Raw genomic sequence first — 12,999 nt, 5'->3', positions numbered from 1 at the left:
TTTAGCTGCAAGGTAGCTGCAAAATATAGACTTCCAGTTGGGCCACCATGAACAAAATGAGTGTTCCGTTAATAAGAAAGAAGGGGAAATCATTTAGGGTATTTAGGCAGGTAACCAGTGGCCTCTGCCGTGGTGCCCCTTCTCTACTCTCTTGTCTCTCTTCTCTCTATTCTCCTAGTGTTTTAGCATTAAAAATGAACAAACAAGCAAACAAACCAAACACATAAACAAAGCAAACAAACATGAATAAATCTCCTTCTTCCTTCATTAGCTAATAAACAAAAACTTACTAAAAATCTCACAAAAAGTGTGTAAAAATTTATGTGTATAGATCTTGCAAGGAAGATGGTTGTCACCATGCTAAATATATTTTGATTTTCACTGGGGCCGACTGAGCCAAAATGAAGAGATATAGATTCATCCCCAGGAAATACAATATAATGTGGAAACAAACTAATATAAGACAACCTGATATAAGACAATACCCTAAGTGGGAGGGGAAGAATGTTCTAAAGACAAAGGAAACTGAAAAGAGGAGCATCCTGGTCTGTGTCAAAGAGACAGAGAAGGCTCCAGAAATGCAGAGATACTGAAGACATCATCATAAGGAAAGAGGAGCATATATTTTGCAGAGGGGGCAGGGAGCTGGATGGCAGGCAATATACAACCCAAGCTGGAGGAGCTGAGCACTGAGAAGCCAGAATCTAAGCATGGTGGAGACAGAGTGTGGGACAAGCTCAGGCACCTGCAGCAAAAACAGTGCTGGCCAAGGAGCCATAGTCCTCTCCCTGGCTTTTCACTCTTGCCACCTAGGTCCAGAGGTGCTCCTCTGGGCAGATCTCCAAGCTAGGGCAAGTGTGGCCTCTTGACAATATTGCTGGAGAAGGAGGAAGGAATGAGGTTTGTAGCCCATGGCAGGTGGGTAATGCCTATGAGTGAATTAAATTTACACAAGCAGCCCTTTCACAATCATCTAGACAGGAAATAGAGAAGGGAGCTCAGTGGAAAACATCAGTTGTGCCCATGCACCCAACTGTTCCAGTAACGTAAAAGCAACAGCAGTTGGAGATACTTAAGGCAGCCATGGTATTGACAGAAAAAGACCCTGGATTTGGATTGCAGCTGTAGCATTTACTAAATGCACGTCACAACCTCTCTGAGTCTCATTTTCCCCATGTTTCAAATGGGATGCAGTGGAATCCTGCTGCCTACCCAGTAACTTTTTACCTTCTTTATCCTTTTTTATGAAACCTCAATGTCATCCAGGAATCCTCTTGCTCAGTGAGGCCACATGCTTCAGAAGAAGCAGGCTGTAGTCCTGGCCTCACGAACCAGAGAACTGGAGTCTATGCGCTAATTCTCAAATTTACAAGAAATGATTCATCTAAGTTAAGTATAATGGTCCCAGTCCCTTTGCTAGTGATTGGTTACTTATGGGTATGTAATTTAATTCTGGCCAATGCTCTGGGAGGGGAAGTCTTTGGAAGTCTTCTGGGAAAGATTTGGATGATAAAGAGAGATGTATCTAGATAAAAACTCTACTTTTTCTATTACACCTTGTGATATCTGCAAATCAATTCCAGAACTCCAGCAGCCATCTTGTGACCATAAGGCCATTTTGCCAAGGACAAACTGATATACCAAGAATGCAGAGGGAAAGATGGAAAGAGCATAAGACCTAGATGACTGAGGTGGATCGCTGAATTAACCAATCCTAGAGCATCCACATTTTAGACCTCCTTATTACACGAGGTAGCAAATCCTTTGTTGTTTGGATCAGTTGCACTGAGATTTTCTGTTATTTGCAGTTAAAGGTTATCCAACTGATACAAAAGTTATCTGCTGCAGTAAGGATTAAACACAATGGCTTGTGAAAGTGTCAGTCCAAAGCCAGTACACTAGGTCCATAATATATATTTATTCATTTATTTGAATACTGTTTCATTACAATATCTTTCAAAATCCCAACTACTTATGTAATTTTTTTATTTGAAAATTTTCCTATCTTGGGCTGTCTGCGAGTCACCATCAATCTGGGGCATTGTCTGGCCAATTAACTATTTGACCTGCTTCCCAACCACTTCTAACTATTGACTCAGGAGTGGTCCCCAGAGTATGTCTCCTAGTGAGAACCCAGAGCATGGGGCTCAGGGCATAAAGACGGGGCCTTTGATTTTTAGCCTAAGGATAATTTCTCCTAGAAAGAATCAGGACATCTTAAAAAGCAGTGTACATTTTTAGAAAATAAGATTTAGAAAAATCAGAATTAACTTTGTTTTGAAATTAGTCTCACAACCAAGTTAGGTAACTCCAAATGGAGCTCTGAATTTACAATTTCAGGATTCTTGTATTGCATGTCCAATTTGGGAATTAGTGCATAGACTCCAGATGAAACAATTTGACAGCACAAAGGCAATGTACAGTATAAATATTCTTATTTCCTAACTACTTGTCAGCTATTTCCAGTGAGTAAATATTTACACGTTTTCCTCTCCCCCTGCAGAAAGCAGTACTCACATATGTGAACATAAATATTTTGGCGTATGTAAATATTTACTCATACAAGCAATATATTTCTTTTTCTAGTCTCTGTTGTAAGTTTTTTAATAACAGAACAATTCCTGCTTACAAATAAGTTCTCATCTTGCAACTCTCCTAAAATATTCTGCAAATGAGAGGCATTTTATGGTAGTGGTTAATTGCTGATTAGTTAGAGCAGCTGGGGTTAAATCCGAACTCGGCACCCTACCAGCTGTGTGACTTTGGGTAAGTTCTTTAGTCTTTCTGAGCCCTGAGTTTCCTCATCTGTAAGATGAGAGTAATAATAGTCTCTACCTGATAGGATTGTTCAGAATATTAAATAATTTAATGCATATAATGTGCTTCGCAACACTTGGCATATTGTAAACCTTTAATAATTAAATATTAAAATAAATATTTTATCATTGCCAGTTACAGAAAATGTCATTTTTTCTATTTAGTATTATGAATATAAATATATTTATAAATAGTATCTTAATTTTATGTCTCTTTTTTATCATTCAAAGAATTTTCAAATGCTAACAATAGATTCCATGTGAGTAAATTACCCTAAACTGGCTTTTGATTATTTCTCACAATCCACTGGGTTAGTGACCATCATTTTTTAAGCACTTACTGTTTGCCAGGCATTGTGTTATGTGCTTTCAAAGGCAATATTTCATTTAATCATCACAGCAACATATGAGGGTTTTCACACTAAAAAATAGGGCCTCAGTGAGGGTAATTAACTCATTTTACATGAAACAACTGGAAAGTAGTAGAGTTGAGACTCAAACCCAGGTCTTCTTGATGTGAAAGTCCTTGCTCCAAACCATTACGCGATCTTGTTTCCATCATTTACATAGAGATGTCCCTTTGCAGGAAGAGTTCAGTGTTTTAAAATTTTCTTATGTCAGGAAAGTAGAGTAAATTTTAATTTGTGTTCTGGTCTCTGGGAAAATATACTTCATTGACAAATCAACATCGCCTCACTCAGAGCCTTATCAACACTATGTTATAAAATGTGGTTGACTGTCTGGTGTTGAGACTCACCCCACAGTACCCCATCTTTTGAGTTTTAGCTTGGATTTTTTTCATTGACTCTTGACAAGATACAGAATATCCCTGCCCCAGATGCTGATCTTGTATTCATGTTGCCCAGCTCCTCCAGATGGTACGTTGAATCAAAATGTTGGATTTCAGCCATGTGGTCCCTGTTCTCAGGAAGCTCCCAGAGACCTCCTCTGATTGGATAGCCTTGGCATATCAGGAAATCATGCCTCCCAATTATTGGAACCTTCTCTTGCTCTTGACCACCAGGCCTGTCAGCAATCACTGGACCAAAGCCAATGGTATTTTCCAGTGTCCCATGCCCTTGCAGCAATTTTTCCATACAGCTGTAACCCAGATGTCAGGAAACTTACTCTCACTGCCTCCACAGCCACCTGCATCCATAAAGCTGCTGACCACACAGCAGACTATGGAGTCCGGCTACTGCCAGGATTCATGTGGCCAGAGCCTACTTGGCCACCTGAACTGCCTTGGAAAGATGACCTACACCTCCCTTTCACCTTCCAAATCTCTCAGAATTATATCAAATTGGCAGAACTCTAGTTCTAAAGTAATGTTCAAAATATGGTTTATTTTGTTTTACATTTTTAATTGACACGTAATAATTGTACAAATTTATGGGATATTGTGTGATGTTTTGTTAAATGTGTGCATCTTGTAATGAGCAAATCAGAACAATTAGCATATCCATTGCCTCAAACATTTATCATTTCTTTGTGGTGAAAACATATAAAATCTGCTCTTCTGCCTATTTTGAGACATACAATACCTTAATGTTGACTATAGTCACTCTAATGTATAATGGGACACTAGTACTTACTCGTCTTTTCTAGTTGCACCTTTTTACCCATTGATCATCCTCTTCCTATCCTCTCTTCCCCCATCCTCTTCAATCTCTGGTAACCACTGTTCTATTCACTATTTCTATGAGATCAAAAAATTTTAAGATTGTTCATATAAGTGAGATCATGTATTGTCTTTCTGTGCCTGGTTTATTTCACTTAACATATGACTTCCAGGTTCTCCATCCATATTGTCGAAAATGACAATTTTATTCTTTTTTTATGACTGAATAGTATTCCATTGTGAATATATATCACATTTCCTTTATCCATTCATCTGTTATTGGACACTTGGGTTGATTCCATACATGGCTATTGTGAATAGCACTGCAGTGAACATGGAAATGCAGACATCTCTTTGATATACTGGTTTCATTTCCTTTGGATATATACCCAGCAGTGGGATTGCTGGATCGTATAGCAATTATATTTTTAATTTTTTGAGGAACCTCCATACTGTTTTCCATAATACTGTACTAATTTACATTTCCACCAACAGTGTGTAAGAATTCGCTTTTATCCCAATATGTAGTTTTCTGCTTTCCAATATACCCAAATATAAAGTGGTCCAACTGGAGTTTGAGAAAAGTGAATCCACTTATCCAGCACAATTCTCTCACACGGACCTATTCCGAATTTCCTTTATGAATTTTTGGGTGGAAGGCACACCTTCTTATTCCCTTGGGCTCTCTTTCTCTTAGACATCACTTATATTCAAGTTCATGAACAAATTAAGAAACAATGATTTATTCTTTAAGGATAACTTTTGAGCACCTACTTGTCTGACAAGACACTGTATTAGGCACAAACAACACAGAAAGGAATAAGATTTGGTAGATTTGGTTCCAGTTTTCAAAAAGTGCACAGCCCTTAAAGGTAGAAGGACAAGAAAGTAAATTATGTGATACTGAGTGAGAAATGATAGAAGAGATATGTGTGTAGGATTTTGTGGAAGTGCATCTAAAAAGTCAGATTCTTAACCATGCTAAGAAGGAAGTGTTAGAGAAAGTAGAGAGAGGAATAAGGAAAATGTATCCAAGAAGAGGCAGAGGCTGGTATGAAACTTGAAAGACATTGCACCAGGTATCCAGTAGGTATCCAGTGCTGCCTAAAACCACTCCAGTACTTATCTTCAAACAACATTTTATTTGCTTGTGATTCTGCAATCTGGGCTGGGATCAGCTAGGTGACTCTTCTGCTAGCTTTGTTGGTAATCACTCTTATGACTGAATTCAGCAGGCAGTTTGGCTGATGGCTGAATTCAGCTGAGATTTTCTTTCTCTCCAAGTAGTCTTGGGCTTCTCTCCACGTAGGTTTTTTCACATGTTTTCTCTTACAGAGGCAGCTGGATTTCTTAAACAGTGACCCAGGCTCCCAAGAACACAAAAGCAAAAGCTGCCAAATATTCTTAAATATTAGGCCTGTAGCTATTCAAGTGTCACTTAAGGGTAATCATAGGAGACCAGCCCAAATTCAAGGGGAGATTACAGAAGGGCATTAATACCGGAAGTAAATGCATTAATATGGTTCCTTGGAGCTATCATATGATTGATCAGCTAGATGAAGTTGAAAGAGGCTCCAGTCAGGAGAAGAAATAAGAGCAAAGACCTGGAAGTCTGTAGTGTTTTAAGGAAAAGTAAGCATTTCTGGGTTGTAAGTGGGTGGGTATATAGGCAACAATGAGTAAGATAAAGCTACAGTGCTGGCTTCCTCAACCATGATCTCTGCTTGGCCCTCATCCCTTGCCTCATCTAACTTCCCCGGACTTGGCTTGCTTCCTGGCAATGACTCCTGGTCTGCTGAACTCCCACCTGATCTAGCTCTTTTTTGTTCAGATAAATATCAAAGCTATGTTGGCAATTGTTATCTGACCACTGAAGCCATTTTCTCTTCTTTCTGGGCACTCACACCATAATTCTCAGCTTCTCTTGCAGTTAGTTTTGGCCACGTTAACTGAGTTCAGGCCGAAGGAGCATGGGTGCAAGTGGTGATGTGCAATACTTCCAGACTTGGACTGTTGAAAACCTACTATTCCATCTTCCTTTTTGTTTTTCCTCTCCACTTGGCTGCAAATAGAGAACACCTTCGAAGCAACTTTGAGAGCCTTGTATTGAAGATGGCAACTTTGAGAGCCGTGTGTTGAAGATGGCAAAGCCGCAAGATGGAAAGTGCCTGGGTTCTTGGATCATTGTATGGAGGGGCTCTGCCCAAGTAGGATCACCCAGGCTGGATTGCCATGTGAGTGATAGCAAAACAATTTTTGTTGTCATAAGCCCTTGAGCTGTGGATGTTCATAAATTATAACAGTCAGCATTGCCTCAACTAATATAACGGGGAACCGAGGAGGCAGAGAAGTTCTTAGCATCACCCTGAGATAAAGCAGAATTTGTGGGGAAGGAGATTGCATGAAGGGGAGGATAATAACTCAGGCTGAAGCAGGGCCAGCCAAATCTGGGAAGAATTCTTTGAACGAGGTAATGACAGTATTCCTTTCAATGTGACCAGATGTACATAGAGGAACATCTGGAACCCACTGCAGATTGACTCATTGACACATTCTTATCTGAAACTGAATTTTACCCTCAGTTTCTTAAAGTATCTTTGACAACTTGTATCCTTGGAAACCCTTCATATTTAACCTACTGACAGGTGAGCAATATAGCTTTTTGGGTAAGTTAATTAAAGGAAGAGGATTTTATGTTAATGAAATAATTCATATTTGATTCTCTGATTTAATTTGGTTCCCATAACAATCCCTCAAAGTTAGATGGGCAGAATCTAATATATATATGTATTTCCAGATAGAATAGTCAAGGCTGAGGAGGAGCTTACTTGGCTAAGACCTCACAGTTACATGGAAGAAGCCTGGGATCCATGTCTTCTAGCTCTAGAACATTTGTAAGCAAAATATGTAGACCCTGGTGATAACCCACCCATACTGTCTAGATTCACCTGACTTCATTGCAGTTGAGGTGGACAATTCTAGAGCACACTACGGCTCTCCCTCTGCAAGTACCTGTACCTCTCAGCTTCTCTGCCTTAGGATTTGTTCCAGCACCCTAGGAGCCTTCTTAGCTCAGCACAGGCACGACTTTGGAAATGTAAGGGAGTTAATGTCCCAGAGGTCAATCCCCAATCAACGGGGTACAGGAGGTAGTTGGATAAATGCCCAGCTTCCCATTCCCTTAGATACACTCCACTTGGTTTCTCAGAGGATTCTCAGCAGGACTGATCTCCAGCAAGCATTCACAGCTCATTAGCACACACTAAACTGGCTTTCTTCCCCTGCTCCCTCATCCATGCTTTGTGGGATCATCTCCCAAATAAACTGCTTGCACCCATTCCTTATCTTAGAGTCTGCTTTCAGCAGAACCCATACTTAAGCAGTATACGTGGACTAAAGGAAGTTAGAAGCACGCAGAGGAAAACAGGATTTTTTTTTTCTCTTGCTCTCTCTGAACTGAATTCAGGTAACCTCTCACGGCAGTGAGTGAGAATAAAGTCCACATGAACACCTCATCAGTCAGTTCCTGTCAGACTCTCCTCCTTTTCATAGGCAGTTGGTGGCACCTGCTAGTCTGGACTCTCCTAAGCATGGTGACTTTGCTTTGCTGCCCAGCTGGCACCAGGCACTAGATTAGCAGCCTTGGTCCCAGACAGCAGCAGATGCTGCCAGCTCACCAACTCCTGGCAGCGGATTCAGGCTTGGGACTGGGCAGCAGAGTTTGATCACTTGCCCCGGCTGCCACAGTTTCCACCCTCTTCCCTATATCCTCTAGTCATGAGAGGCCTGTTTGATAGAGATGTCAGCTCAGCAGTGACTGATCTGTTGAGACAAGCTTAGTGTGGCATGGTGCCATGGGGAGCAGCAGAGGGGCCTCAACCAGATGCCAAAGGGCCCACAGGCCCAGGTCTGACATGCTGAACTGTGGCAGGCTGGGTGTGCAAAGATGCCATCTGTGGGTTATCACCAGAACAGCTGTGTTCATTTGTTCACGCATTCATTCATTCATTCATTTGTATAATATTTACTGATGCTCCTTATGTGCCTGGTACTGTGGTATGAACTAGGTATACAAGAGATAATGAGAGAGATGTAATCTCTCCCTTCCTTGAACTTATAACATAGAATGGAGGAAGATATTGATGGAATATCAAACATATAATTATATGAAATCCTGAGATTTTCTTTTCCCTATTTCTCATACATACCCTCCATCTGGAGACCAAGCCCATATCAAGACAGAGTGCTTTAAAGATGGTGAAAAGAAAAAGTCCTTTAGTATGGTAAAAGCTCCAGAGTTATGCCAGGAAGCAAGCAGCTATGCAGTCACTGGTAAGAAAAAGTAATACTCAGAAGTTCTGCCAGCCACTCTAATTATGACCGGTATTTCTTCTCCGCAAGCCAAGGTGAGACAGGTCAGTAGGTGGCAACTCCTGGAAAATGGAGTGGGATCATTATTTGCAGGGAAGTATAAATGGCTAATATAAGAGCAAGTGTGACTCCTCTTCTTCTCCAAGTGCATGCCATCACATACTAGCATCTCAGGGCTAATGTGCATAAGGAAATAAAGTTCTAAACATGGGATTCCAACATTTGGAGTGAAAGAGTTGGGATGTGGGGACGGTTTATCTTTCTAGGGTCTTTCTTGTGTTTCTCACATAGGCTGGCCTACGTCTGGGAGTGCTGAGGTTGGGACTTGGGCTTCCTGCCTGTCTAGAAAAGGGCCAAATCCCAGCTCCACTCATTGTTGGTCTCCAGGGCTGCTCAAGCTCTGGTTCTTGCAGATGCTATTTGGAGCAGCTCCCAAGCCATTAAACCCTTCCTCCTGGGGAACTCCACAGCTGTCAGAGAGGAGGAGGAGACAGGGTGGAACAACCAGTTCAGATTCACTTCAAACCAGAAGTGGAACAATCCCTGTTACATTATTAACCCCCGGAGCCATGTAAAGTTTCATCTGTTTTCTCTCAACGATTTGTTACAAGCTACATTTTCCAAAAACTGCAAGACCTACGACCAAACAGCATCTTTCACATGTGTGTGAAAATCCCGGGGTAACTCCTACAGGGCTGAGAGCAGAGGGCATGGGTTCTAATCTTGCCTTTGACACAAGCCAGCTGTGTGACAGTGAGGGAGCCACCTTTCCTCTCTGAGCTTCAGTGTCTGTATTGGTTAGCTATTGCATGTAAAAATACCCACAGTCTTAATAGTATCCAACAATAACAATTAGTACCACAGATCTGGGGGTCAGCTGGGGCTTGGCCAATCTAGTCTGGGCTCAGCTTAGCAGCAATACTTCAGACTGTAGTGGCTCTGCTTCATATCACAGGATTGGAGCTTTGCTGGGCTAACTCTGCTCCACATGCTAGTGGGCTAGACTGCTGCTATGGTTTGAATGGTTTTGTCTCCTCCAAAATTCATGTGGTTGAAATTTAATCTCCAATGCAACAGTGTTGGGAGGTGAGGCCTCTTGGAAGGTGTTTAGATAATGAAGGCTCTGAATGAATGAATGCTGATTATGCTTGTAGGAGTGAGTTCACTCTATTCTGCTCTTCTGCCATGTAAGGACACAGAGTTCATCTGTCTTGCCCTCCCATCTTCTGCCACATGAAGAAGCAGCAAGAAGGCCCTTACCCAGGTGTCGGTGCCTTGATCTTCGACTTCCAGCCTCCAGAACTATGAAAGAAATACATTTCTGAGGTACTCTGTTATAGCAGTACAAATGGACTGAGACAACAGGCATGTTCTCTGCAACAGCAGAAGTATCAGGAGGAAGTAGAAATATGTGAAACCTCTTAAGGCCTAGGCTTGGAACTATCATGAAGTCCCACTTCATTGGCCAAAGCAAGTCAGTTGGCCCCAAATCAAGAGGTAGGGAAGTATGCTCCACCCATGATATGCCATGACCATGATGCGGCTGCAGGTTGGGGTGAAGAAGCATCAGGACCATTTATTCTATCTGCCATAGTCTCCTTACCTATAACATGACAAGATCAACAGATTACATGGTTCCTTGGGCCCCTCATAACCTAAACATTCTGTAAGTCTAAATAATGTTGTAGAAGCAGAACAGTGTAAAAGGATGTAAACCAGTGAAAAAAAGCAAGAAATAAATCTGGTATGTCTTAATAAAATTTCTCTGAACATATGAGCAAATTACAACCAGGTACAAAGACATGGTTTTTGAAACCTGCCCACCTCACTCAAATCGGGCAACTGATTTTCACAAGTTCAGCATATGTGAGCATCTGTATAAAAATGCAGGAGGGCCCTGCTCCAAATTTCCACACCTGTCCTCGCCTCCCTAATACCAATAAGGTGATTTAACCTGAATCAGAGGTCAAGAGCTGGGCACCTCCCAATGTGTACATGTTTTCTGCTTTGGAAGCAAAAGAAGCAGCTTCCTACTAGAGAATATGCAATGAAAAAAATTATATCAGCAGGACTCTCTTTGCTGGAAGTGTGAACTTGATAGAAATCAGAAATGCAAATGGTATTCAAGTGCGGTTAAAACTTCTGCTTTCCAAAAGGGGGAAAAATTAATTGCTTTTATACTTACCGTAGTGATAAGCCGGAGGCACATGCTATACACAAGAAACAGCATCCAGAAACCTTCCAAGAGGTGGAGGGAAGGGAGGCAATAAATCTCCCCTAGAAAGCCTCACGTTCCTAACTGCAGATGTGCACAGCATGTAATTTTTTAGCTGTGTGGTTCAGGGACCTGCTAAGAGTTTCAGATTCAACTGACTTCTGTGAAAGCTTGAGAAGATGTTTGGGAAAATGCTCATAAATGATAAAAGAAGAGCTTAAGCAGTGAGTAGGTGTCCAGAACCTCTTAGTTGCTGGGGAAAAGGTGTTAGTTTATGGCTTTTATTGCAAGGACATCTGCAGCTTCTCAGGTTTATGGAGCACATATGCTTGCAAGAAAGTCCCACAAGCCTCAAATCATGTCCACCTTTTTCAGAGGGTGGGCCTTGGAGGGAATGCCCAGGGTGTATGGATTGATAGGACTTCCATGAATGGGGTGACTATTTTGTCCAGTTTTCCTGGGACAGTGCCAGTTTATTTCTGTTACTTCAGTACCTTATCTAGTTAGTAACCTTATTCACTCTCAAAAGTCTCAGTAGCACAATAACTTTGAAAAACTGTTGGCCTGAAAGACCAGGCTGTGCATTAGACCCATTCATCCATTCAGTTAGCATTCCGCTACGAGGACCTGGGCACACACCTGTTATTTCCCTAGACTTTATGAATTCCTAAAAGCAAGGGCTGTGTTTCACCCATTTTTTTTAAAACTTTAGGTTCTAGGGTACATGTGCACAATGTGCAGGTTTGATACATAGGTATACACGTGCCATGGTGGTTTGCTGCACCCATCAACTCATCATTCACATTAGGTATTTCTCCTAATGCTATCCCTCCGCCAGTCCCTACCCCCGATAGGTCCTGGTGTGTGATGTTCCCTGCCTTGTGTCCAAGTGTTCTCATTGTTCAATTCCCACCTGTGAGTGAGAACATGTGGTGTTTGGTTTTCCGTCTTTGTGATAGTTTGCTGAGAATGATGGTTTCCAGCTTCATCCATGTCCTTGCAAAGGACATGAACTCATTCTTTTTAATGGCTGCATAGTACTCCATAGTGTATATGGTTTCACCCATTTTTGAGGCTATGGCCCTTCTCCTCTTCTCTCTTCTTCCAGTTGTTTCTCCCTGCTCCCCCAGGCTCTGTTCTGCCATGCACAGCCTTGACTCTCACATCATTTTCTAGAGGACTTTTGTCTCCCCAGTCCTCACCATAACCTCCTCCAACATCCATTAGTTCTGTGGCTACATCTCCGGATCAGCCTAAAGGTTAATGAACATTGTACCATTCACAATCTCCAAGTCAGACTACGTCAATAGAGGGTCATGCCATTAACTCCCCCAGGGAATTCTAGAACTCATAACTCCCTCAGTCTCTGTATCATTTTTGTCATACAAAACAAACAAACAAAACTGAGATGTTTTCTCTAAATTTAAGATTGTATTTCAGAGACAGCAATAATCTTGGATATGTGGAGACTAGCTAGATGTCCCTCAAACACATTTTGCTTTGTTCCTGGGCACTCAACTGGACTATGTTTCCCAGTGGTCCTTGGGGTAAGGTATGGCCATGTGACTGACTTCTGGCCCATTACATGTAGACAGAAGTAATGTATATTACTTACTGGTCCGATCCATAAACACAGATGCTCCTTGACTTATGATGGGGTTATGCTGTTAAAAACTCACTGTAATTGGAAAATATTATAAGTTGAAAATGCATTTAATGCACCTAACCTACAGAACCTCATAGCCTACCTTAAATGTGCTCAGAACACGTTTGCCTATGATTGGGCAAAATTATCTAATACAAAGCACGTTTTATAATAAAACGTTAAATATCTCATGTAATTTATTGAACACCACACTGAAAGTGACAAAGAGAATAGTTGCATGGATACTTGAAGTATAAGTTCTACTGAGTGCGTATCACTTTCACACCATTGTAAAGTCATACAATTGTAAGCTGAATCACAGTAAGTTGAA

The sequence above is a fragment of the Rhinopithecus roxellana genome, chromosome 7, assembly GCF_007565055.1.
Source record: "Rhinopithecus roxellana isolate Shanxi Qingling chromosome 7, ASM756505v1, whole genome shotgun sequence".
NCBI lineage: Eukaryota > Metazoa > Chordata > Mammalia > Primates > Cercopithecidae > Rhinopithecus > Rhinopithecus roxellana.
This window is presented reverse-complemented; position numbering follows the sequence as displayed.